This window comes from Mus musculus, chromosome 17 (genome assembly GCF_000001635.26).
Source record: "Mus musculus strain C57BL/6J chromosome 17, GRCm38.p6 C57BL/6J".
Taxonomy (NCBI): domain Eukaryota; kingdom Metazoa; phylum Chordata; class Mammalia; order Rodentia; family Muridae; genus Mus; species Mus musculus.
The window spans coordinates 63,322,021-63,346,691 of NC_000083.6; the positions used below are offsets into that span (position 1 = coordinate 63,322,021).

At 40.9% G+C, this 24,671-nt stretch overlaps 1 protein-coding gene across 2 annotated transcripts in view; it reads right to left on the reverse strand.

The window, feature by feature from the left end:
• The window catches only part of Fbxl17 (F-box and leucine-rich repeat protein 17), a 458,236-nt gene that overhangs the window by 276,072 nt on the left and 157,493 nt on the right, over positions 1 to 24,671 (reverse strand). The gene's annotated exons all lie outside the window — the stretch shown is intronic.

Sequence of the window (24,671 nt, forward strand, 5' to 3'; positions counted from 1 at the left end):
GGTGCTCCAGGCAATCTAATCCACTCTCTCAGGAACAATGACAGAAAAGCAGGAGGGAAAGTGCCTTCGAAGTTCAAGAACTCGGGCTTTTGCATTGCAATAACCTGGCATTTAAGCTTCAGGAAAGGTAAAGACTGAAATTTAAATATGCCCATTCATCACCCAAGGAGCCCCAAGACTCTTGGGGAATCGACCATTCCGTTTATGTCCAACTACCTACCTTTCCCCACCAGAAGAATAAAGAAAAGGACAAGCTGCATCCGGCTGTGGTCCACTAGAGAATAGACCCAAAAATGTGCTGGATGAGAAAGAAAAATAACTATCGATGGATGGAGGGGGCAGTGAAGCTACAAGAAATTACACATACAACTTCTGTCAAATGTGTGGACACTAACAGTGCAGGCAATCACTTCGATGGGGGAATAGTGTTTAGTGTGGCAAACCCCACGCTGACTACTGTAGTTATTAAATATGCTGGTTGACATAAGGAAAGTAGCCAATGAAAGGACACAGGTGAACTGGCAAGAGTGTCTAACCAAGGACTATGATCCAACGGTTAATGTCATAATAGTGAAATCAATTGGAAAATGCATGATAACTTTATAAATGTAAATTTGGTATGTTGAAAGCCTGGTGTATTAGAAGTCACCTAAATGCAAGTGGGGATGAACTATTTAGCTAAAATTAAAGTATGAGAGGGGAGGGAGGGCTCGAGGGAGGGAGGGAAAAGGGGAGAAAAGCAAGTAAGTGACCAATCTGGGGCTAGCAGTGCAGCATTTGCCTAACACACACAAGGCACCCGCTTTCACAGGTAGCAAAGAGACACACACGCATACCCACATATGCATGCACACATGCGCACACACACCCACATCCACCCACCCATGCATGCACACACACATAGACAAACCAAAGGCTGACATACACTCTTCTAGTGTTTATCAAAGGAGTTAGGCTCCTCTGACCAGCCTTCCCTCCACAGGCCTGCACAGCCAGCCCTACCTAGGCCCCTTGTCCCTCGAGATCTCATCAGTGCTGACATCATCCTCAGCTCCTGCCCCGGATGTGTGTGTGCAAGGTTTGCTGTCGGTGCACATCCTGTGGACTACTGCAGGAATGTTCACAACATAGTATGTGCTCACGGCTTTCTCCCTCTGGCCTGGGCCCCTGGTCCTTGGTATAAGTGGCACACTCACGGGCCCTTCCACTCTCTTCCCCACTGCCATGGTAGCCTTCCCATCACTGACGAGTACCAGAATGGGCATGTCTTTAGTGAAGGTTTAAAAGGCATTAACTATGCAATGATAAACCTTCCTCAGCTGCAGGAACTGGATTCTAGAAATGAGAGACTACAGCACAGACTCAGTGAAAACAACTAACACAACACAGCAACAGGCAAGAAACTGTTCGCATTCCCTGCCGACACAGAACTACACAAACTACTCATAAATACAGCAAAATAAAGACAGCAGCGCTGACAGACATACAAATTAATGCTAAAATGTTCACTGCATGTGCTCCCAGCACCTTCCCTGACAGAAAAATCTTTTTTTCAATAAATGTCAAATGTAATAGCAATGATATATCTAGGAATGATCACTGCAATATGTCCTAGTTCTTCATTAAAAAAGAACTGTACGTTCTTACTGTAACATAGAAAATATCTAAATAAATAAAAATGCTTTAAGCCAACTCAGAAAATAAAAATTTAAATGTGAATGGAATTTCCTTTTCTACCTTAGTGATTTGAACAGTTTACACCAAGCCAGTCAGAAATGACAAACTTTAGCAGTGGAGCAAATGAGGCTGAGGCCCTTTTTATTGGACTTCCTGTCTTGCCCCCACCTTCACTCTGGTCCCCTCCCATGGAACCCAAACCGCTGGTGGCCCAAGATGCCTGGTTAAAGTAATATCTTTAACTCTTAATAAGCCTTAGAATATATTTTACCAAGTAAAGCAAGCCTTTGAGCAGTAGACAAGCATGACCCCTCTGTCTAAGCAAAGCTAAACTGTATTACAGAAAATTACACCTACAGATGATGGGCAAATCATGTGATAAAGCATGCCGGAATGTCAAGTCTGAACAGTCACATCCCAAGGATACACACTAGTGTCTTGGGAGGTCTCAAAGGTCACACAACATATGATCAATTTCACCTCTACAATAGCCTGTGTAATTCCTAAAACTGCCACGAGGTGGCAGGTGTGGTGCAGGTTCTGGATAAGACTGGCCTAGGAAGCAGGTGAAAGTGAGCACACTGCTGTTGACACAACCTTAGTGCTAAGCCTGCTCTGTCCTTCCTGTGACTTCTCATAACTGAAGCAAAACAAGAGCTTCCTGCTTTGGTGATGATGAATCCAGAACTCAACTATTATAACTAAGGATTCTAATTCTCTCTTCTTCCCATAGTGTCACATGCATTGACTATGACTTAGAGGCACCTATATCTCGTTTAACAGAGGCCCTGATAATGGGACCTATAACTTCTTTACCTTTTTCTATCACTTAAAGAAAATATCCCATTACAAGGGCTTTATATACAAAGTAAGCAGTAATTTCTTGATCACTCTGTTAATACCTTCTGACAAGTTCTGTATTGGAATAAATAAGAGATATACTGAACAACTCAAGTTCAGCCAAGCTGTACCTTGAGATAAGCCAATAAATAATTTATATTTGTATATTTTCATAGAGGATAAAGATAATTTTACTAAACAAATGCAATAGCAGCTGAGTAACTGCTTAAGCATTATTGCTACATATAAACATTTAATGGAGTATACCATCTTAGGGACTTCCATGGTGACAATTTCCTGTTGACATGTGGTTTCTTATGATTCTGATGTCTCACCACTTCAGTTGATCTAACTAAGCATCCACAGACTACATGGTGAAGAGCACTGCACATGAGCTAAACATAAAGAGCCGAGCCTTTACTACCACTGGTGAGACTTAGTCCATGGTGTTGACTTCCTCTAAAGCCTGTGACCAGCTCACACCAATGCCAGCATCACATCCCACACACCTGGTTTCTGCCTTCTCGGTGTCACAGCCTTTCCTTCTGGTGCTAAGACCGAGGTAAGTATTCATTGATTTAGTAGGAACGGAGAAGAAACCCCAATTTTAAGATAACCTGTATCGCCTAAGTGCTTCTTGTAGATGGCTTGTATCTTTTGTTTTTCCTTTAAAAAAAAAAAAGAATGATTTATTTTCATGTATATTAGTACATTGTATCTGTCTTCAGACACACCAGAAGAGGGCATCGTATCCCATTACAGCTGGGAACCACCATGTGGTTGCTGGGAATTGAACTCGGGACTTCTGGAAGAGCATTTAGTGCTCTTAATGACTGAACCATCTCTCCAGCCCTATTTTTTCAAATATTCCCTCTTTTACATGAATATTTGGAGGCTTCAATCAATGTTCAATGTCAGCTGATAGCTCTGCATCATTTTCTCTTGAGTCTGGGTCCCACAACTTTCAATTAGAAACCTGGTGCTTGCTTCTTTGCTTTTTAATTTTTAATTATGATACATTGTAAGCCAGTAGAAAGGAGGCAGAATATATATCCATGAGCCCCATGGGAGCACAGAAATTGTTAGTGCTTCAGGTCTGCTTCACATTTCTCTCAGCATGGAGGTTTCTCTACAGTCCCATGGAACATAAATTTCAAACATCCTGTCTACATATTCAGCATGTATCTCCTAAAAGCACTCTCCTCTTAGGGTATATTACATATCAGTCATGGCTACAAAAAGTAACTGACATGATCATATGTGTGTGTGTGTGTGTGTGTGTGTGTGTGTGTGTGTGTGTGTGTGTGTGTGTGTGTGTATCCACAAGGCAAGGAACAATTTACATGTTGCAAGTAACTGTTGCACTCTTTAAGCTTTTGTCCTTGCCTTTTATCTCACTGACCATCTTGGAGTCCATTTTAAGCCTACAGCCCTGATTTGTCAGACTGCAGTCATGTGGTTAAAAGCAGACCACCCATCTTGCAGAAGAGTAGTGGAGCAGAGGCCGTGCTTGCCATAGGCTTGCCTCTGAAGAAGTACCTTGTCCATTACTGGCAGTGATGTAAAACCATCTGATTAGGTTGATATATGCCAGACTTCACGATTGAAAAATAACCGTTTAGACCAGTCATGGGGATAGATAACAGGGAATCTCAGCACCTGGGAAGTAGAGGGAGAAAAATCAGAACTTCGAGGCCAGCCATGGCTACAAAAGTAAGTCTACGGGGAGCCTGAGCTATCTGAGTCCCTATCTGAACAAGGCATTATATTTTATTACATATAGCATATAATATTATGTATCATTTTACATAACGGTTACCTCCTGACTTCTATAGCACACACTGTGGTACTGCCTGCCTTATGTTCTATAAAAAGAAAGAGGGAAAGCCATCCAAACACAAGCAGAACTATACTAAGCCTGTGAAACTTGAGCCCATCTGTCTCGCTTGTTAATAAAGAAAATTCTCTTAGCTTCACAAAATTATAGGAAAATCTGTCAATCAACGTCTCAGCTTGTCTCCTACAAGATCTGTACCAGGTTGTCTGTCACATCTCTAGTTTCTTCATTTGTGGAAGATCTTACTTCATCAGCTCTAATGAAGCAAACTGCATAAAAAGGTGAAATAAGGTTTCTATGAAAATCCTAATTCCCAAGTCAGCAGTCAAGAGGGCAGTCAAGGAAGAGCAGAGCCAACTACAGACACTAGGAGAAACTTTCCTAAGACGGATCATTATGAGAGTGGAACTTCTAAAGATAGTCTCTATGACCCAGGCATACGTGACTGATGAAACTCACAACTCGTCTTTCTATTGGCAAAGCACAAAGGCAGTTTAAATAACGAAGCCTATGTTTCCATTTACATTATTTCTTTAGTCAGGCTGATTCAGTAAGTAACCTAGGGCAGATCAGCATGAACTAGAGCTACCAATAATGAACACAGCGTGTTCCAACGGCATTTATACCCAATGACTTTGATTTCATGGTAAAGAGGAAAGACTGGACGTCCAGCAGTAACCACAAGGAGCAAGGAGTGCTGCCCTCAGTGCTGCCCTCTGAGCAGCGTCTTCATTTAAGGAAAGGAACTGATGAGCTAGCTGTCGGGATTCCGAACGCAGTGTTACCTGTGACTCTGAACTCACACAGATGACTAAAATATGAGCAAGGAAGTGGACAGAACTCCACACACTACTCCAGAAGAATCAACTCAAAGGTGTACAATTTAAGCAGGTAGCAAAACATTTCAAAATCAAAATAATAATTTACCTATGCTCTAAATATGCAAAATTCCATGGTAAGAAAACACCAAGAATTTAAACAATGGCAGGCTGTCCCCGATCCAGGATTCTGAGGGCAAGGCATCAAACCATCATCAGAAGCCCTGACCTTCCAGGCTGTGAAGGATTTAAGCCACTGCGCACACACTTCATGTTCACAGGTTTTGTAAGCTGTGACTATCAATCTATTATAGTAATTCTCTAAACCGGTGGGGTATTCTGATAGATGTAACTAAGCTACGAATAATTTATACATCTGTTGCCACTGTTCATGAATCATGAGAGGCAAAAAAAAAATTAATTTGTTGTAAGACAAGATTATGTTCAAACTAGGAGAGTTGGAGAGAGGAAAGATAGGGGTAAATCCAAGAAAGGAAATAAGAGAATCCCATGACGAGGGTTAAAAATGAACACCAGGCCAGGTGTGGCGGCGCACGCCTTTAATCCCAGCACTCGGGAGGCAGAGGCAGGTGGATTTCTGAGTTCGAGGCCAGCTCTACAAAGTGAGTTCAGGGACAGCCAGGGCTACACAGAGAAACCCTGTCTTGAAAAATAAACAAAAAACAAACAACCAAACAAAGAACAACAACAAAATGAAGACCAGGATGAGCTGAGGGAGATAGATAGGCTCCGAGAGATGAAACCCTGAGGGAGAGGCTTGAAGGGGAGTGTCAGGGAAATGTCAATCATCTCTGCACAGACCCACTGATGCAGTCAGGGTCTCTACTGCTGCAACCACCATGAACAAAGATGGGGAGGAAAGGGTCTATTTGGCATACACTTCGATATGGCTGTTCATCTGAAGGAAGTCAGAACAGAAACTCAAAGACGACAGAAATTCAAATGGGCAGAAACCTGGAGTAGAGGTTGCTGCAGAGGCCACAGAGGTGCTACTTACTGGCTTCCTGGGGCTTCTTGCAGAACTCAGGACCACCAGCCCAGGTACCACCCACAATGAGTGCCCATCCATCCCTAAGAAAATGCCTTAAAGCTGGATCTTTTGGAGGTATTTTCTTAGTTGAGGTTCCCTCCTCGCCAATGACTTTAGCTTGCGTCAAGCTGACATGAAACTATCTAGCATAGCCATGAAGACCAGGAACCAGGTAAACCTAGTCTCTGCAGACTACTTGAAAAGTAGGAAGCCTGAAGGCAAGACAATAAGTAAAATGTCCATGATTTCAACAATGAATCAGACACGAACAAGAATCCAATCTTCCTTCATATTGAGGAATAAATTTGCTACACCCCTCTATTAGCGAGTTGATCTATCACTACTAATAACACTCGTATAAACAAAATTAGTAGATACACACACACTTACTTCAATATACACAACCAATTAGTTACCTTTACTATAGATCCTAGCAACCATTAATCAAAAATATTTGAAAAAAGGGCTGGTGAGATGGCTCAGCGGGTAAGAGCACTGACTGCTCTTCTGAAGGTCCTAAGTTCAAATCTCAGCAACCACATGGTGGCTCACAACCACCTGTAATGAGATCTGACACCCTCTTTTGGTGCGGTCTAAAGACAACTACAGTGTACTTATATAAATAATAAATCTTTAAAAAATATATTTAAAAAAAAACCTATTACTTCTGAACAAACACATATAGATTTTTAAAAATTTTATTATTTTAAATTGTGTTACTTTTTTAAACAACAGATACCACTGTATTGTACCAGTTACTACTAGTAAGCAAGCCATGCTTAAACATGCACACAAGGTCTGACCCAGATCAGTAAACTCTGCACACGTAACCTCCTGGACTCCTGGACTCCTCCGAGATACCAGGATAACTCACCACATTCTAAATATGTCTTCCTGTGACCTTTCTCAGAACAAAAATAACCAACCACCCCATATCCCTAAAGTGAATAATGCAGGCTGTTACAACTGTTTGTGGCTTCCAGCCAGAGGTTGATACACATTTTAGTCCTCATTCTACAGGTAGCCTTCAGTTAAGTAGCCAAAGATCCTAGAAATACTTAGAAGTTTTAGAATTTATGTGAGCCTGCAAATAGAACATCCTAATTTGCCAGGATTCCATCCATAAACTGATTATTTGTAAATAAAGAAAAATATATTCTACCAGATTCAGGTCCTAAGCAGCATCAGGATAGTTTATGATTTAAAAAAAAAAGTCTCTAAAAAACTATCTATAAACACTATACATTTTCTGGTTATTTTTCACTGTATTTAGTATCCTCTTCTATCTCTGTTTTGTTTTCTGAATTTAATTCGTATTAAAAACGCTTGATACTTAGAATTCCCTAGAGATTACAACTGAAAGGAAAATGAGTAAGTACGTTAAGAATTAACTGAAATTAAACTTCAATTAATAAGGAGAATCCACACAGCTCTGGTTAGACAAGTTTTATAAGGTATTTTATAATTGGATACATACCTGGGATTTAAAATGTTAGTATTATTACAATTGATATTTTTACGTCTTGTAACTGCTAATAAAACAGCCACTAAGTTATTTACTGGTGGTAATGAGCGAAAGAGACCAAGAAACCACCTCTCACTCCAGATTTTGCAGCCAGTTACTGGGACATGCAGTGCAGGAATATATCTGCTTCTCTTAACTTATGTGTCTCCCTTGTTCCTCTATTTGAAATCACAAATTTGAAAGAAAAAATCCTTTATAAAGGGGGGAAAATGTAAACATATTCACTTTAAATAGAAAATATACATCTTTAATTATCAGTTTTAATTTCTGTAGTAATGTATATTAATGAGTATAACTAAATATCTATTTGTATATCTTTGATATACTCAAGGGAAAATAAAACAGCACCTTTTACCTAACAGAATCTAAAATTTCCTCTGTTAAAGATGGCCAAAGGTTATGAAGAATTTCATTTTACCTGGAATCAAGGAAAAAACACACACATGCTTTTAACTCCATTAAGGCAATTTTAAATGTGTTGCTATGAAAACTCAGTATCGACCAGTTTCCATCCACTTTAAACATCCACATGAAAATGTGTTTTAAGATTCATCTTATAGTTCTATCTAAAATGAGCTCCTCTTAAAATACACTTCTAACTTTACATCAAATAAAGAACAGAATACACACACAAAAAAACGATGGCAGCAATTAAACTCTTGCTCTAATCTGAAGCTCCAAGAATAACAATTTGTTTCTAATGCAAATATGTTAGCTCTTTTGCATGGCAAATAGACACTGAAAATTTAAACCACAGTACAAGACAATGGAATTATACAGAGTCTGCTAGGACTAAGCTACTACATCCCTACATCTCTAATTACTCATGTAAGTGATCTGCGTTATTTAAATTAAGAAATAATTCCACTAAGACTGTTATTTAACGAATATAAGAACAAGAGTCAGATCCCCCTATTAGATATGCAAAAGCCCACATTTGACAGCATCATAGCAGCATCTGAGATTTCTATTTCTCAGTTCATGCTCTCCTATGCAAGGCACTGAACAAGCTCGGAAGGAGATGATCTGTGGACAACATGGGATGGGTTATAATCATGGGGAATCTTTTTGTTTTCTTTTTTTTTTTAAAAAAAAATCATTGGAAAGGGGAAAGTTTCTCACCAAAAGACTTTTCCAATCCAAATAATTAATTTTGTCTGGCTACAGGAGATACTAATACAGTTCTGTTAAAAATGTTCAAACATTCTAAATTACAACTAATATCCTACATATATCTTACATAGTCATGAGACTATGCCAAGGTTACATTATAGAGAGGTGAAAAATACAAAACCCATGAGGGAAAAAAATCATATGTGCACTAATTTAAGAACAGTCTATGGAGACTCAAAAAAAGAATGAATTTAACTTTCATTTTTCTTTGAAATAAAAACATTAAAAGTAATAGTGAATTACTAGTTTCAGCATATTATATACAAATAAATTCATTTGTAAGAAGTACCATATTTTAACGCTGGCTATTTAGTAAAGGAAAAGAAAAAAGACAAGACTCTGAAGTCAATGACTTATTTGTGATCAGAAGAAAGAAACTGGACCTAGCTGAGTTAGCCATGTCAAGGCTCAGTGTTAGGCAGAACAAATGGACCAATTATTTCTACATAAGGCCTTCTGACCCTAATTCCAGGCAGGTAACTTTCATTAATAATCACTGCTATTATACTAGACTTAATATATACCTGCTTTAAAATAAAGGTTTAAAAAAAGTTTGTAATAAAATCACAAAATAGCTTTAAGAAAAAACTCCCTTACAGTTCTAGGAAATTCAATTAAACATATTAAATAAATAAATACAAAACCCCTAAGAATAGTATGCTTTTCAGATGCTATGATATGAATGGCTTTAAAATCCTTTAAATTTCTAGATAATAATCTATACAATTATCAAAAATTATCTTAAGTCACAGAACAAGCCAATTATAAAGTTAATATATAGAGTTTTTAATTAAAAAAAGAAATAGCAACCTCAAAAAAAGAGGGGCTTAAGCAAGTATGAAATCTATGTCTTATAATATTTCAAATATATAATAAAACTACAATAAAACTCCCACTTCAAAGCACTAATACAGTAAGATGTTGTGCCTGAGCACAGACATGCTTCAGGTCTGCTGAGTGCCAGAGGGGTGGTACAACAGGCACAGTCCAGGACTAACTATGTCAGTGGCTGGACTGTTTCTGACAGACAGGACTTAAGGTCTCACATGTGGTATGGCAGGTCAGTATGAAAGTCAGTGATCACGTGCATCGGTGAAATGCCTCAGCCTCAGTTTGACCCAGACTGCACCAGGCTAACAAAAGCTTAGGACAATCAAGTCTGAAGGACTCAGATTAGAGAACTGAGACAGGGTCATCTGGAAGCCAAAACAAGAAAGCCTTGGTAACTTATTTCAGTCTTACACTTTCTTGAGTGTAGACAGCACTGGAGGAGGCAGACAACCTCAGCATCTAAGAGTCTGCAGACCAGACAGTCTGTAGTCTGTACTGAGTCAAGGAACAGGAACGGGAACGCGCGACAGTGCCTGGTGGATGAGCAGTGGTGTTGCAGTAACTTCAGACTCATGATGCTGGCAGAGAATAAAAATTAGCATGTCTTCCGCCTAAGACAACCATCAATGGCACTGGAAAGTCTGCAGTGTTACTGTCAAGTTGAAGGCCCACTCTTATATCTCTCTCATTCAGGACAAACTCAAGCCCATCCCTGTTACTTGCTTCAGAAGACTATTAAATTTAGAATTAAAAGATGAGGGAGGGGGTAACAAACTGTACTAAGCACAGCAAACTGAGCTCTGCTTTGGTCTGAATATGTGTGGTTCTCTGGCCGTCTACAGCATGCCAGGGTGACCAGGTCACTCAGCAGAGACCCCATGAATGGCCTTCATGGCCTTTGAGCTGAGCATGAGGAGGCCACTTATCCATCACTCAAACATGTGACGATGCAGAGATAATGGACCACCTAGTAGCCAGGCAGAATCCTCAGACTCAAACCTGGCTGGCACTCTTGGACTCTTTACTCCTCCAGAACTATTGTTTACAGGACAGCCAGCATACGATATTTTGCTACAGGCACACAAACAGACTAAAATAGCACATAAAGATACTGTATGGTAAAAGAGGTTCTGACAAAGTTTCCATAAAGGGTGAAATTAAAAAAAAAAAATCTCCATTCTCTTTACATGCAGTATTTATGCCTTTTTATGGGAGGAAAAAAATCTGTTAATACAGGAAGCTATAAAAGTGACCTCAGCTTAGACTCTGAGATTACTTTCCCAATGAGGACAGGAAAAGGCTAGACATTCACCCTCTCACAAGAGGAAAAACACCACAGCAATGAGACTACTAGATAGCATGTCCCTACAAGAAGACAAAAACATAAATCTCAACAGGCCCTTTCACTTTGTCATATGGCCACACGATGAAGGGCCAGCCAGCAGGAGAGTGGGCCTATTTCTACCTACAATGAAGTAGGTTCACCAAAGCCAGATCCTAAGACCCATGATGAGTCTCAATGAAGGGCATCGCTTTAGTAAGCTGCCCGCAATTACCTCTTCTCAGCAGCACCAATTCTCTGTAGCATTAAGCGCACTGTAAAACCAAGATCCGATTTATAAACCCAAAGACACAGCTACACGTGACATAATGGGTCTTAGCATTTATAAATGTAGTTTTCCCCTCCTTAATTGGCAATGCCGAGACCGGCCTTTCACCATAACTCTACGGTCCACGAAGTGGACGAAACACCACTTAGCTTGTGAGTAGGGGGGAAGGGCTCAGTCATCAGCTCTGAAAATAAAAAAGTAGAGCCGATGAGTTTTCAACTAGGAAAAAAAAAATGTATCTGGTTGACTAGACAACCAGAGACCAAAATCCTACAGAAATACAGATGCAGCCCCACAACTACAGGTGAAAACTAGACAGAGACAGCTTTTTTCCAGGTCGGACCATGGGAGGTCGGTTATTTGGGACAGCTAAAGAGAAAATGGGAGAGAAGTTTTACTTCAACAGATTATAAAGTCCTTCTATAACATGTAAAGGAATAAGAAATGGTCAAAATCTATAATGCACACAGGACAATGAATGCCTCCAACGAAAGTTAAAGAGAGCTAAAAAAAAACAAAAACAAAAAAAAAAAAAAAACAGGGTAAGAAGAGTCAAGTGATAATCTAATGCAAAGGAATGGGCTAACTTTCAACAGCTGACTTTCTTTCCCTCTTCTCTGACCCACTGTAATACAGCCAAGCTGAGCCTTGCCAAAACCTGAACAAGTAGGGACAAACCTTGAATTTAGGATCTGAAACTAAACAATCAAACATTCTGTTCATTTTTGTCGTTGTTGTTGTTTCTCTGTAGCCCTGGCTGTCCTGGAGCTCACTCTGTAGACAAAGCTGGCCTTGAACTCAAAGGTCTACCTGCTTCCGCCTCCCCAGTGCTGGGATTAAAGGAGTGTACCACACTGCCTGGCAACAAGCTTAACATTTTTATGAAGTGCTAAGCTAAAGTATTTTCTTATAACAACAGAAAAACAAGTCAAGATGTTCTTTAAAGGAAGTTGAAAAAAGTAATCCAAAATACAAGAAAGAAAGAGAGAGAGAGAGAGAGAGAGAGAGAGAGAGAGAGAAAGAAAGAAAGAAAGAAAGAAAGAAAGAAAGAAAGAAAGAAAGAAAGAAAGAAAGAAAAATACATTTCATAAACAAGCCCAGGTCCCAGGCTGGCAGAAACCTGTGACATCCCATTATCTTTTCAACAGTATAATAGGAAGTTACCCCGATTACATTTTTGCTTTTTCAAAGATGTGGATGTAACAATGTTCCTCATATTTTCATTGCTAGATTAAAAGTTGGAAATAATTAGAATGCCCACCAACAAGAGAATGGCTAAATGTGCTACAGTCTTCCAGTATGAATGATGGTGCAGGTGTGCAGGTGCTAAAACAGAAAGGAGTGCACTATCACTGAGCACTGGCCTCGGCCTGCTGCACACTGCACAGCCGCCCCTAGAGAGGGGAGAGCTATGCGTGTGTACACCATCAGACAAGACAAGCTCCACAGCACCAACAGTGGGAATCGCTCAACTCCACACAGTTTCAACAGTTTCCCTCTCAAAGTAGTTACTAAAATAGTCCTAAAATGTGTGTGGGTTTTTGTTTTGTTTTGTCACACAAAGAGCACAAAACAAACACAAGAGCCCATAATCCAGAGAGACTGCAGTCAATTCTAATCCAGGACAGAAAGCCAAAGGCTGGCAACACTACCGGCTTGTAAGGGAAGGGAGGAGCCGGACAAAGTGGACCTTGCAGGCATGCTTATGCAGGCATGCTATGCTGCGATGCAAGGTAGGGTGGGTTTGGCATGCAGCACTTAGGTTCCTCACCACCATCCAGCCACAAGCAAGAGGACCTGCCACCAAATTACATTTGAGCCCGAGTTTCAAAACAGCAAGATGGAAGAGGAAGATGGAATGACTGTCCTCAGGTTCTGTACAATTCTCAGAGTCTGTAATGATGATTTGGAGAGCGTAGGCAGGGACACAGCAACATCTTCCCGACGGTCTTGTGGGGTTATTCTGGAGGTTATTCTGTCAGCCTACGTGACGCTCGGTGTGTATGGGATTTGGCATAGCAAAGTTCAATAAATGTGTACGGCAAAGTCAGCCCCAAACACCACTAGTCACTGCAGCTACAGTTAGTGTTCAACAGAGAGACGACACACCACCCTAAGGGGCCCATGTGAGACCCATTCCTGTCCCAGGAAGAGATCAGTTCCAAAGAGTTGGCAGTCCCCTTATAACATTCCACTTTACACAGATTTTTTTAAGAATGCATACGATCTATCTGACATTGTGGTGTTTCTACTTCTACTGACAAAGACCCAAGGAAAGAGCCAAGGGAGATTTTGTTATTGCGTTTCACTGCTATTCAGATATATCAATAATCAAATCTGGGAGCTGCCAATAAAAACAGAATAAACATCATTAGCATTTTAATAAACCTGCAAGCCACAGGGCAGGAAAAACAGAGCAAGACCGAGCAGAGGGAAATCAGCAGACGCCAGTCTCACCTCTAGTTGTTTGCCCTCTGGCAGCCCGTGGTGTCCTGCCAGCCCCTCTCTGCACCACTCCAGGGAGACACCTTTGTATTTTAAAATCTCTCACAGACCTCCCCATGCTCTGTCTAGAGGGTATGCTGTAGTCAAAAATAAATAAATAAATAAATAAAGCTGAGAGTAAGTAACCTAATTTTAAAAATACTTTAAGAAAGTGCTGATCTTTTGGAAGAAGCATCCTGAAGTCAGAATATGATTTAATGTTAACAAACTGGCCCTAGATGGCAAATGAAGAGACACGGTGAGAAGGGGACAGTAGCATTAGCGGAGCCCACACCAGACCTGTGGCAGCAGGTGTGTGTGGGAAGATGGAGAGAGAAGCTGGACAGCAGCACGGCTGCTGACCAGATCCAAGGATGCCTAACGTGTCAAACCCAAGCTTAACAGAAAAACAAAGTCAATAGGAATTAGTAGGAATTAGATTGCTTTCTCACACCAAATTAGAAAGTTAAAGAAATGGTGCTTTATCAAACATTTTAAATTTAATTTCCTGTTCTATTAATTCATTATGATTGTGTGCGTGTGTGTGCACAGATAACCGAAGTATATTTTTAATACATTCGTATAAAAAGATCCATGTGAAAAACATTTTATAAAGTATGTTACTACATATAAAAGGGTTTTATTCAACATAAACTTATAAAAAAACATTAAATGTTTGTAAATATTTATTCAAGAATCTGAATTCATTTTTGTCCATAGATTTTGAAGCCCAAGAGATATCTGTGAAGCATAATGAACACTCTATGGCTGCCATGGTTTCCTAAGATGATTATGAACAGTTCAATGTCACCATATGTTAAATAATAAGCAACCTTCAAGAGCTTGCTGTTGTCTTCACGAAGTCTGGTTTAAGGGCTCCCACGGCCATTGCCCTCCTCCAGGGTGGTGACAAAGCATGGACGATGGGTGTACCATGGAAGCCACCATTCTCATAATGAACTAATGGTTTATGAGCAAGGTGTTTTTGAAACATGATTAAGCCTCCTAACATTTCACTGAGGTAGGCTCCCATTACCCCAATCATTAGACAGAACTCAAATAAGTTCCCCAAGGTTGTACAGTGAATGACCCCACAGCAAAACGCTGGGACGAAGAAACAGAAGCCCAAAGCATCTCCTCCTTCAACTCCCATAGTGAGTTCTAATCGTTTGCATTCAGGGAGAGTTTCTTAGTAATCTCTTTTCTTGCTCCAAGTGTATGTGACCTTCTCTGGTGGCCACTGGCAAGTGATTGCCAAAATGTCACTGACCAAAAACCTCCTTACAATGCTGTGTTTTCTAAAATGAATATGTCATGATTCAGATGAAAATGTCACCAAAGGTATTGACAGTGCAGGAAAACATTGCGTGAACTCAAGAAGGAGAAGATCCAAATTAAAGGAAGAAAAGCACCCGAGAAAATGTCATCAGTGGCTGTCAACAAAAAGTCAACAGAATATTGTTTTAAAAAAGAGAAAGCGACAACGCTTTGGGGGGGGGAGGAAGTCAGCCAAGAAGCAAATGCTTTTTACTGAATTAGGAGAAGAAAGGCTGTTTTCACAAAGGCTTGTCTCCAGGAAAAGGACTCTTAGAGATTAGACTGTTGTTGTTCCTGGGGAAAGGATGGGAGGAAGAAGGTGGGGAGAGGATGGGAGGAAGGAGGGAACATGTCTAAGCACCTAGGAGGGGCTCCTCACATTTGAATCCCAAAGTTATTCATTTTCTCATTTGCATGTCAAAATGAGTGATATAATTTGTGAATGTCAAAAGTACCTTCAGAAAATTAAATAGAAATTGAATAAAAATTACATACTGCTGCCCTTAAAAGAGAAAGTCAAAAGTTGTTGATTTTCCCTCTGTGCAGTCTTAGAAAGTTTCACCTGTACAAACACTTCAAAGAACTCAGGCAGACATATCCATTCTTCTGAAATTTAAAGCAAATACTAAAGAGATGATCTCACTGAGAACAGGGCTTTAACCCAGGTCTTGGAATCTTTATTCAAAATGGACCTTGCTTGCCAATGTTGTTACTGAGGTACACGACTGTGACTAGTTACTGATAAAGTTTTACTATTCTAGAATTTTTATCTGTATATGACTGGACCATTCTAAATCATGGCTTTAATAGAACCTTGGAAATAAATGAAATACATGTAAACTACCTCACAGCTGTCTGAGAATAAACCATTGTCTCCATAAGTCTGAATCAGTGATATCTACGTAAATGCTCACAAGACAGCATCCAGAGCCAGGCTGAAGTGCAGTAAAGGCTGAGGGCGCACTAACGTGCCTGAGTGCCCTCAACACAGCCATGCCAATGGTATGTGTGGACTATCACACATTAGTGATGTGAGCACACAAAATCAATCCAGAGAACTAAAGTATGTGAAATTAACAGTAACAAATCAGAAAGATAAAGAATAATCATTGGAATTAATCCTTACAAGCATTCTGTCAGCGGGAAAAGAGGCACATGGCAAATGTACGTGCATACAATAAACAACAGCTATCTATACCATAAGCCATTGCGGCCTAGCCCCGTTTATAAACAGGGACATTTTTCATAAATGGGTGATGCCCCATCCTGGCCAACTCGAGTGACGCCTGTGAGGCTGCCTAAGTCTGTCAGGGATGGTGTGGTAATGCATTAGCCCCTCTCCTGCTGCCGGGCTTCCCTGTTATGTCCTCTTGGAGAAGAAGAGCAGCCCAGAGAGAAGCACCCCCCACAAGCTCCTCTGCAGCATGATGACATCTAGGAAGCACTGTGAATAAACGTGTGAAAGAGAAATCTCAGAATCAAAACGAAGACACATGTCAGCTTAAAAATATAAGTAACTTCACACTTGTAGTTCTGGTGAGATCATAATATTCAAGGTATTAACTACATGGTAATATGGATTTCTCAAAGATAATCATAACACAAATGTGTAGAAGCAGAAGAATGAAATAGGACAAAAAAGGAATCTGTCAGGACAACAGTGTCAGGTCAGACTGTACCCGTCCCCCACCCCCCCACCCCACCCCCACACGCACTTACACCACCATTCTGTCCTGGAGAGCCCATGGACTGACTGCCTCTTTAATTCTTGCGTTTCCACTGCAGAGCCCTTGGAGGGCACCCTTTAGGTTAGCTCAGGTGTTCTGCTCGACTTAGTTTTAGGTCCTGCATTTCCTGCCTAGCTCTTCTTACCTTCAACATGGGATTATGCTCACTAGGTTTGATAGCCAATAAGTCAATCAATCAACCAACCATCAATCGGTTTCTGAGATTCCAGTTAAGTGTTAAGAGGCTTGGGGAGAGCCACAGTTCTTTTCCACGGATTAACTCCAGTGCTGCCATCTGCTTGATATCACATGGAACGCAAATCATTTCAATAAAAATTAAAACTAAAAGAAAAATTATATTTTCTTCCTCTTCTCCGAAAAAATAAGGAGACTACTTTATCTGATTATTCACTTCACCCATTAACCATTACTAGTGTACATGTATGTGCAGTTGTATGTGGGATGAAGAGCAGACCTTGTCAAGGTGTGATGGAGGATGGGAGGATCAGAGGCAGTCCCAGACACCAGGCCAGCTGGCTCACAGCGTCCAGGGACTCCTTCATTAGCTCCATCTCTGCCACGCTGCTGAGGATACAGATGCTGACGCCACCAGACCTAGCTTTTTATGGGTTCAAACTCAGGCCCCCATGCTTGTATAGCAAGTGCTTTTACCCAATGAGCCATCACTTCCCAAGACCAAAATTAAAGTTCTCAAAATATATATGCACTCTCATCTAGGCATTTTTATTTGTCCATATGTAAATGTAATAAAATATTGAATACCCTGGTACTTTATTAGTGAAAATTATTAGTGGAAATTATTAATTTTTCCCTCACGAGAAAAGAAAAACAACCCTGGAAATAATATTTCCCAAATAAACTACATGTGCACATTATCATAAGAAGGTATGCAGGAAATGTTCCTGGGCTGTAACCTATAGCAGCCCCAATCAGGGCTGGACTGCTTTGTCACTTGGTAAATGGAAGATAAGCAGGTCCCCTACCCAGCTTCTCCTCTTTTTTACAAGCAGCCGAGGTGACTGAAGCTGAACATGTACTTCAGACATAAAGCAATGGTCATTTCCCTGGACTCTGGCAGACAACAGTACTGTGAGGACAGACAGAACCACGGATGTTCCGTGTCTGCTGTGAGGACAGACAGAACTACGGATGTTCCGTGTCTGCAAGGCTTGTTAGTGGAGAGCACAGACGACAGCGGCAAAGCTACACTGTCAGGAAGCTCAGCCTCAGTCACCTCACATATGCAGTCTTTTATTCTCTCCATTTCTTCCCAACTTGAAGGGAAAATACCGTGGGGCACAAGGCTGTTTCTACTATATATACACTCCAGGGCTTTTATTTAAACATCTTTCATCTCTATATATTCATGCTACCCCTTTCACACTCAGGCCTGTAGGAGCCAAACAGCTGTTCTTTTTTCTAGTGTCTCTACCTGACAGCTTAAGATTCAAAGCTCACTAACTACACGTAGGCTTCATTTTACTGGACTACTATTTTATTTATTATGGTCATTCTGCTGCAATGATACTTAATTAGGGATGGTTTGCTGCAGCTAACTCTTGCTAAGTCAGCTGTTAGAGGACAGAGTGCACTGGCCTGAGGTCCATCAGCTTTGCATTCAACTGTGACTAAGTGCTAGCCAGGTATGACCTTCAGAAAACAAGACCTCTCTGCCTCACCCTACCTAATCAATAAAATAGGCACAATAAAATAGACAAAGACTCAAGGTGACTGATAAAAAGATAATAAATGATAAACTTCTGGGAACTTTCTTAATGCAATGTAAATTTGTTAGCATATGATAATCAGGAAATATCTTAACCATGAAATGCTGTGTAACAACCCACACCCAAACTATGCAGCTTAAATAAAATTTTACATTCATTCACAACTCTGCAGCCACTTCCCATACAAGAAAGACTGCAGGACTCTGCAGGCAAGGCCGAGGCCACACTGTCTGATGTAGCTTCAGGTACAAAGCTGATGGTGGGCTATAAACACTGGATAGTCTTCCACCTTCAAAAGGTCTCTCAGGATAGGATAAATTGATCTACACCAGTGCTTCCCAACCTTCCCTTTTATAGAGTTCCTCATATTGTGGTCACCTCCAACCATAAAATTACTTTGTTGTTAATTCTTAACTGTGAGTTTGCTAACTGTGAAGCATAATGTAAATATCTGATATATGGATATCTGACATGTGATTCTTGTGAAGGTCTCCAACTAAAGGCTGAGAATTGCCAGTCTATATATACAAACCATACACTGATGGCAAGATTCAAGAGGTGAGCAGAGATGTTCTAAGGATTCTTAAAGTCAAATCCTGAAAGACTCACACCTAAGTTCCACTATGATCAGTGCAAACCACAAAGGCACAAAGATACTCGCTCACTTCCTAATGGAGAAACAGGCAATGTAATACTGCACAATGAAGTGCACATACAGGTAATGTCACATGGAACTGCACATACAGGTGGGGGGAGTTTGGGGTTAAAGTCTGCAGAGCACAGGTGAGCTTTGGTCGCTCTGTCTGATTATATCTCTCTTTCTATCTTTTCTATCTTATCAGTAAGTACAGGAATTAAGGTTTGAAGAGGAAATGGAAGCGTTAACTTTCATCTTCTGCCATATGGAGTTATACTACTTGGCTGCCTCACTGACAAATTTCAAAAGATGAGCACAATCCAGAAACAATAACTGATACTATCACTGGGATTGATTGGGTGGGTGGGTGGGCGGGTGGCGGTTGCTTTCATGTCATAAAAGTCTTCAATCTTTTATATTTAATCAAGCATATGTTTCTGTTTCAATCTTTTCACCTTCTTAGGTGTTTTACCTGCACATATGTCTGCACCATTTGTGTGTCTGGTGCCTGAGAAAGCCAGAAAAGGCATGAGACCCTCTGGAGCTGGAGTTACAGATGGTTATAAACTGCCACATGGGTGCTGAGAATCAAATCTGGGTTCGCTGGAAAAGCAGCCTGAGCTTTTAACCCCTTAGCCGTACCTCCAGCACCCTTGATATTTTTACTTGTAACAAGCAAGATTTCACACTGAGTATTCTACAGTCAACCCAAGAAACCAAGGGTGCACATGTAGCACTTCAAGAAATGAAAAAGCTCACGAGAGAAGGCAAACACACCATTGTAAAATTTGTATCTGCTTCTATCCATCTGCATGAAATTACTGGTGGAAAATCTTTGTTTGTATTGGAATTAACTGACTAGGCCTAGAGAAGTAGTCGTGCTGAATTAGGAAGAGTTCAGATTTATTACAGGAGTTTCTGTGTCTACTAACAAATATAAAAGTAAGAATCCTTGATTAACAGGAGGAAAGTTTTCTTTAACTCACTGCATAAAATCTCACTGCACTGAATATGTTTCTGAAATACTCAAGAGAGTCACAGAATGTCACAAAAATGATAATTGCTACCTGTACTTCCTCAAACATGTTTGTCTCCGAAAGACTCACTTCTGTAGCCACAGAGCACTGTGGTATGTCTCTTTGGACAACTTCAAAGGGTAAACTATGCCACTGAACACACTACATAATCAGGACCACTCCCCATGGGAGAAAGCTACTTGCTGTTTCACAAAATGGTGACCCAAGAAACGGTGTGAGGACGCTAACTCGGTAAGCGTTGCTACACTTTCAGGTGAGGACTGACTCCTAGAGCTGCAGTTATTTCCAGCTAAGAATCTGTTACACAGCGGCAGCACTTCCCAGAGCCGCAGTTGGATATGCAGGAGCTCTCGGCCTCAGACAAACTGGCGCTGGCAAGATTTTAATACTCGGAACAGGGAGCAGCTCCGAGATGTGTATGTGCCTCTCTAATTTCTAAGCCACTTCAACGATTTTACTATGTTGTAACAGGCCAAATACTGCTCTGCTCTTCTAAAGGAAATGTCACTAACCAAGTCACCTTATGTATAACTAGCTTTTTTCTTCCAAAACAGCTTGGCATGATTACCAGAAATTAGACAATTCTAAGTGATTATTCAGGGTTAGCAATATCCCAGAGTCATACATAGTCCAGGAACAGGTGATCTACTCAAGTGACTGTAAAAACTCCATGAATGTCCAAAGTCACCTTTGAAGTCTTACTTGATTGGTAGATAAACTACATAGTTACTGGTTTTGTTTGTTTGTTTATTTTCTGTTTTCATGTTATGGTTACTGTTCTAACATTTTAAAAACACCTCCCTTACTTCTTATATGCTGGGATCTCAAAAGACAGTTGCAAAGTGCACCTTGAACAAACAGAAAAGCAATTAGCCTAAATTAAGTGCTCTGTTGATGCTCTGTGCGGTAGGCATGCTCGGTGGCCTTGACCATCCTACCACTGCTTTCACAACCACACTTTCTGGTGATAACTGTTGAAATCTGAGCCTGGCCTTAATCAGCATGTTCAGATACACAGTAGCAATTAACCAATTATTAGAGATGCATCTGAGAGCACTGCTAGAACAGCAAGTGGAAATGCCTGATTCCCCTCATGCAGCCATACCGTTCTCACTAAGAAGCAGAAGGAAAGCTGTCGCTATTGCTCTCGTTTTTTTCTCAGCTGATACTGGGAATTAATTAATAATTTCGGCTGCCACTGTAGGCATCTGTGTTAATGGTTCCTCACACAAAATGTCCCCAAAGTGAAGTATAAAAAAGGCAACCCTCAATGACTGAGCACTAAAACTCCTTTATAATTAGAGAGGGGATATGACTTTCAGATAACCATGTACAATACAGAAAGCTCTACCTGAATTTAGACTATAAAATTACATCATTTAACTACCAATTTTACTCAGAAATAAGTAAGTGTGAAAGTGAGAGAGCAGTGCTACCATTGTCTGGATATTTACAAACTTAGAAAATTTCAAAGTACATTTATTCACCTTAAAATAAAATCAGCGTTCGCAATTCTATAGACACACATAGCTTAACTCAATTCTCTGAGCAGTGAACAGTAAAGGGGCAAGATGACCTCAGAGGCGCAAGAGTGAAGAAGTCAGAGAGAGTCATAAAGCAGCACAAGGGACACATATGCAAGGCCACCAACACTGGATCCGTGATGAACACGAACCTGATGCAGTGATTCTCTGGAGTCACTCCATTTGGCCTTAATTATAAAAGCATTCTTAATCATTTTAAGGCAAATTATTAGCACCAATACAATTATAGTTGTTGTTAATGTAACAAGTTTGCTTTTTTTAACTTCAACATACCGAGGAATATACTACAACATACATCTGAGAAATATACTTCCATATACTGTCTGAGCAATGGGATACATAAAACTGCCCCATGTTCACGGCGGGTGGAAGTCCAAGCCAAAACACCCTGTCATTTCCTGTCTCCAGGAAACACCGCCCTTTCTTGGTTTCAGAAAGAACTGTCATACAGAAAACAGCTCAGGCACGTGCATTGTCAGGTCTGCCATTTTTAATTATTACCAATCAAGTTACAGCAATTTCCTTTCTGGTTAAACATGTTTGTACCTATCTTCTAAAGTATTTCTTTATGCCACTGTTCATAAAACATTTTAGGCTGAAGGAAAATCCCCTGAACAAAATTAATAACTAATCACAGGAGATATTTATCATCTCAAGTCTTTTACAGGGAAATTGTCAGATTTAATCATCTTTCCCATATTTTCACTATTTACTGGGCTTCATCTATCATATACTTTAGATTTTGACAACAGTGAGTTATTTTAATTACTATTTCAAGTTTGAGTGACTAAGAATACGGCCATTCCTAGGAGACATGGGGGTGGGAACGATAGAGAAATTAATCTGAGCAGCCAATAGGCTATCATTTTCATGAATAAATCAAGATTTTCTTCATTGTTAGTAATTCAAAAGCAGGCATGAGGTAGGAAACAATAAACCACGGGCCTATGGCACTGCACTGTCATCATTTAAAATGTATTCTTCCTGCTCTCTCCTATGATATGATCAGAACCTCTGATTTTATAACACAGAAAACATGTTTATACCACAAATTAGGTTGGGGTAATAGTGCAGCAGTAAGTGGTAGAGTCTGTGCTAATTGTGAGTACAGGTGAGTACAGGTGTTTGGGCTCAGTACCCAGCAAATGCTCCCCTATGAAGAGAAGTAAATCTCACAGACTAAATGTCCATCATGGGCATCAGCTAATCTTTCTATAGCTTGAAAAGCACAAAAGCAGAAAGAACAGAATAGTAGAGCATCCAGAAACATTCATGACATGATTCAATAAAACTACACTTCTAAGGATAGGTGCTAGGCAGTGGGTGTAGGGGAAAGAGCAAGTGGGAGAAAACCCGCAACCCACCAGAGTTCCAGTGCTCTGGGCAGGCAGATGCGGAAGACTGCCTCATGCTTTCCACATGGTCCCAGGTGGGTGTGTCTGGCTATGGGAAGCCACTGGATCCCAGCTCAGCGGGTGGTGGATAAGGGGCAGTCTTAGGTACCAGGTTCTCAGCCTCTGACATCCTAGACACAGCTGGACACCACGGAAGAGTTGAGAACAGAATGGGGGCCCCTGGGCAGCTCGGTCAGCCCCGGGGCCAAAGGGAGGAGAGGGCAGGAGGAGAGGAGGCGCTGGGTGGTTCCCACTCAGGCAAGAGTCCTTGGTCCATCCGTGGCTGGAATGCAGGAAGATCTTCTGGTGGGAGGTTAGATGCAGCTCATTAGGGGAAAGTGTATCCCATCATTCAAGCATGGCAGGCCTTGATGAGCAGAGACAGTCTGTGGTTTTAGAGCTTTATTGTAGAAAGGCAGGGAGAAAGAAAGAAGGTAGAAAGAGAGAGTGGCTGACTATGGCCACGTGGAGAGAGGTGGGGAAGAGAGAGAGGGGGAGAGGGCTAGAGAGAAAGAAACGTAAGAGCTTAAAGAGAGAGGAGAGGCCAATTGGCTCCTTTTAGAGTGGGCTGGACTAACTTGCTGTTGCCAGGTAACTATGGGGAAGAGCATACCTGGCTATAGACAGGTAACTGTGGGGGTGGAGTCTAGGCAGAATGCCAGAAGCTTGGGACATTGTCTGTATGACTGATGGTCAGACACCTCTCCTGCAGAGGCTGTGGGGGGGCAGTAACTTCGACAGGAGCCAGGGGTCCAGGAGACATGATCGAACTCCTTTTGTCCCATGTAGGTGGAAATTACCACCCATCAGATCCCCCGGAATTCTAGATCTTTGCTTGACTGGAGACCAGGCTGTCTGTGCACAGCCCACTGCCCCACAGATAGAGAGACAACTCAGTGAGCAAAACGCTGGTCACGTTAACATTAAGACCTGAATTTAGATCCCCAGCTACCATTATTTAAAGAGCAAGGCGTGGCAAGCGTCTGCAACCCCAATCCTGAGAGACAGAGACAGATGAATCCACAGGGATCATGGCCAGGAAGTCTGGCAAAAATGACTGAGTTCAAGTTCAGTGAGAGGCTTTCTCTCAAAAAATCAGATGAAGTAATTGAAGAAACCATCAAACATCAACCTTTGGCCTCTACATATGTCTACATACGTACCTATATCCCCACAGGTACACACATACAGATGCATGTACATACATGCATCAAGACATTACCTTCTAGGGGTGGCCTTACAAAAATATGATTCTATGATATACATAAACCATGCAGTGGATTACAGAAGTAGTTTACGATGACATCTTTTAAATGCTCCATCAAGTCGCCCTAGCATGTTACTAGACACCATGTGATAGTGTGAATGAGAATGGCCCCCATAGGCTCTTGTGTGTGAACGCTTCCTCTTCAACAGGTGGA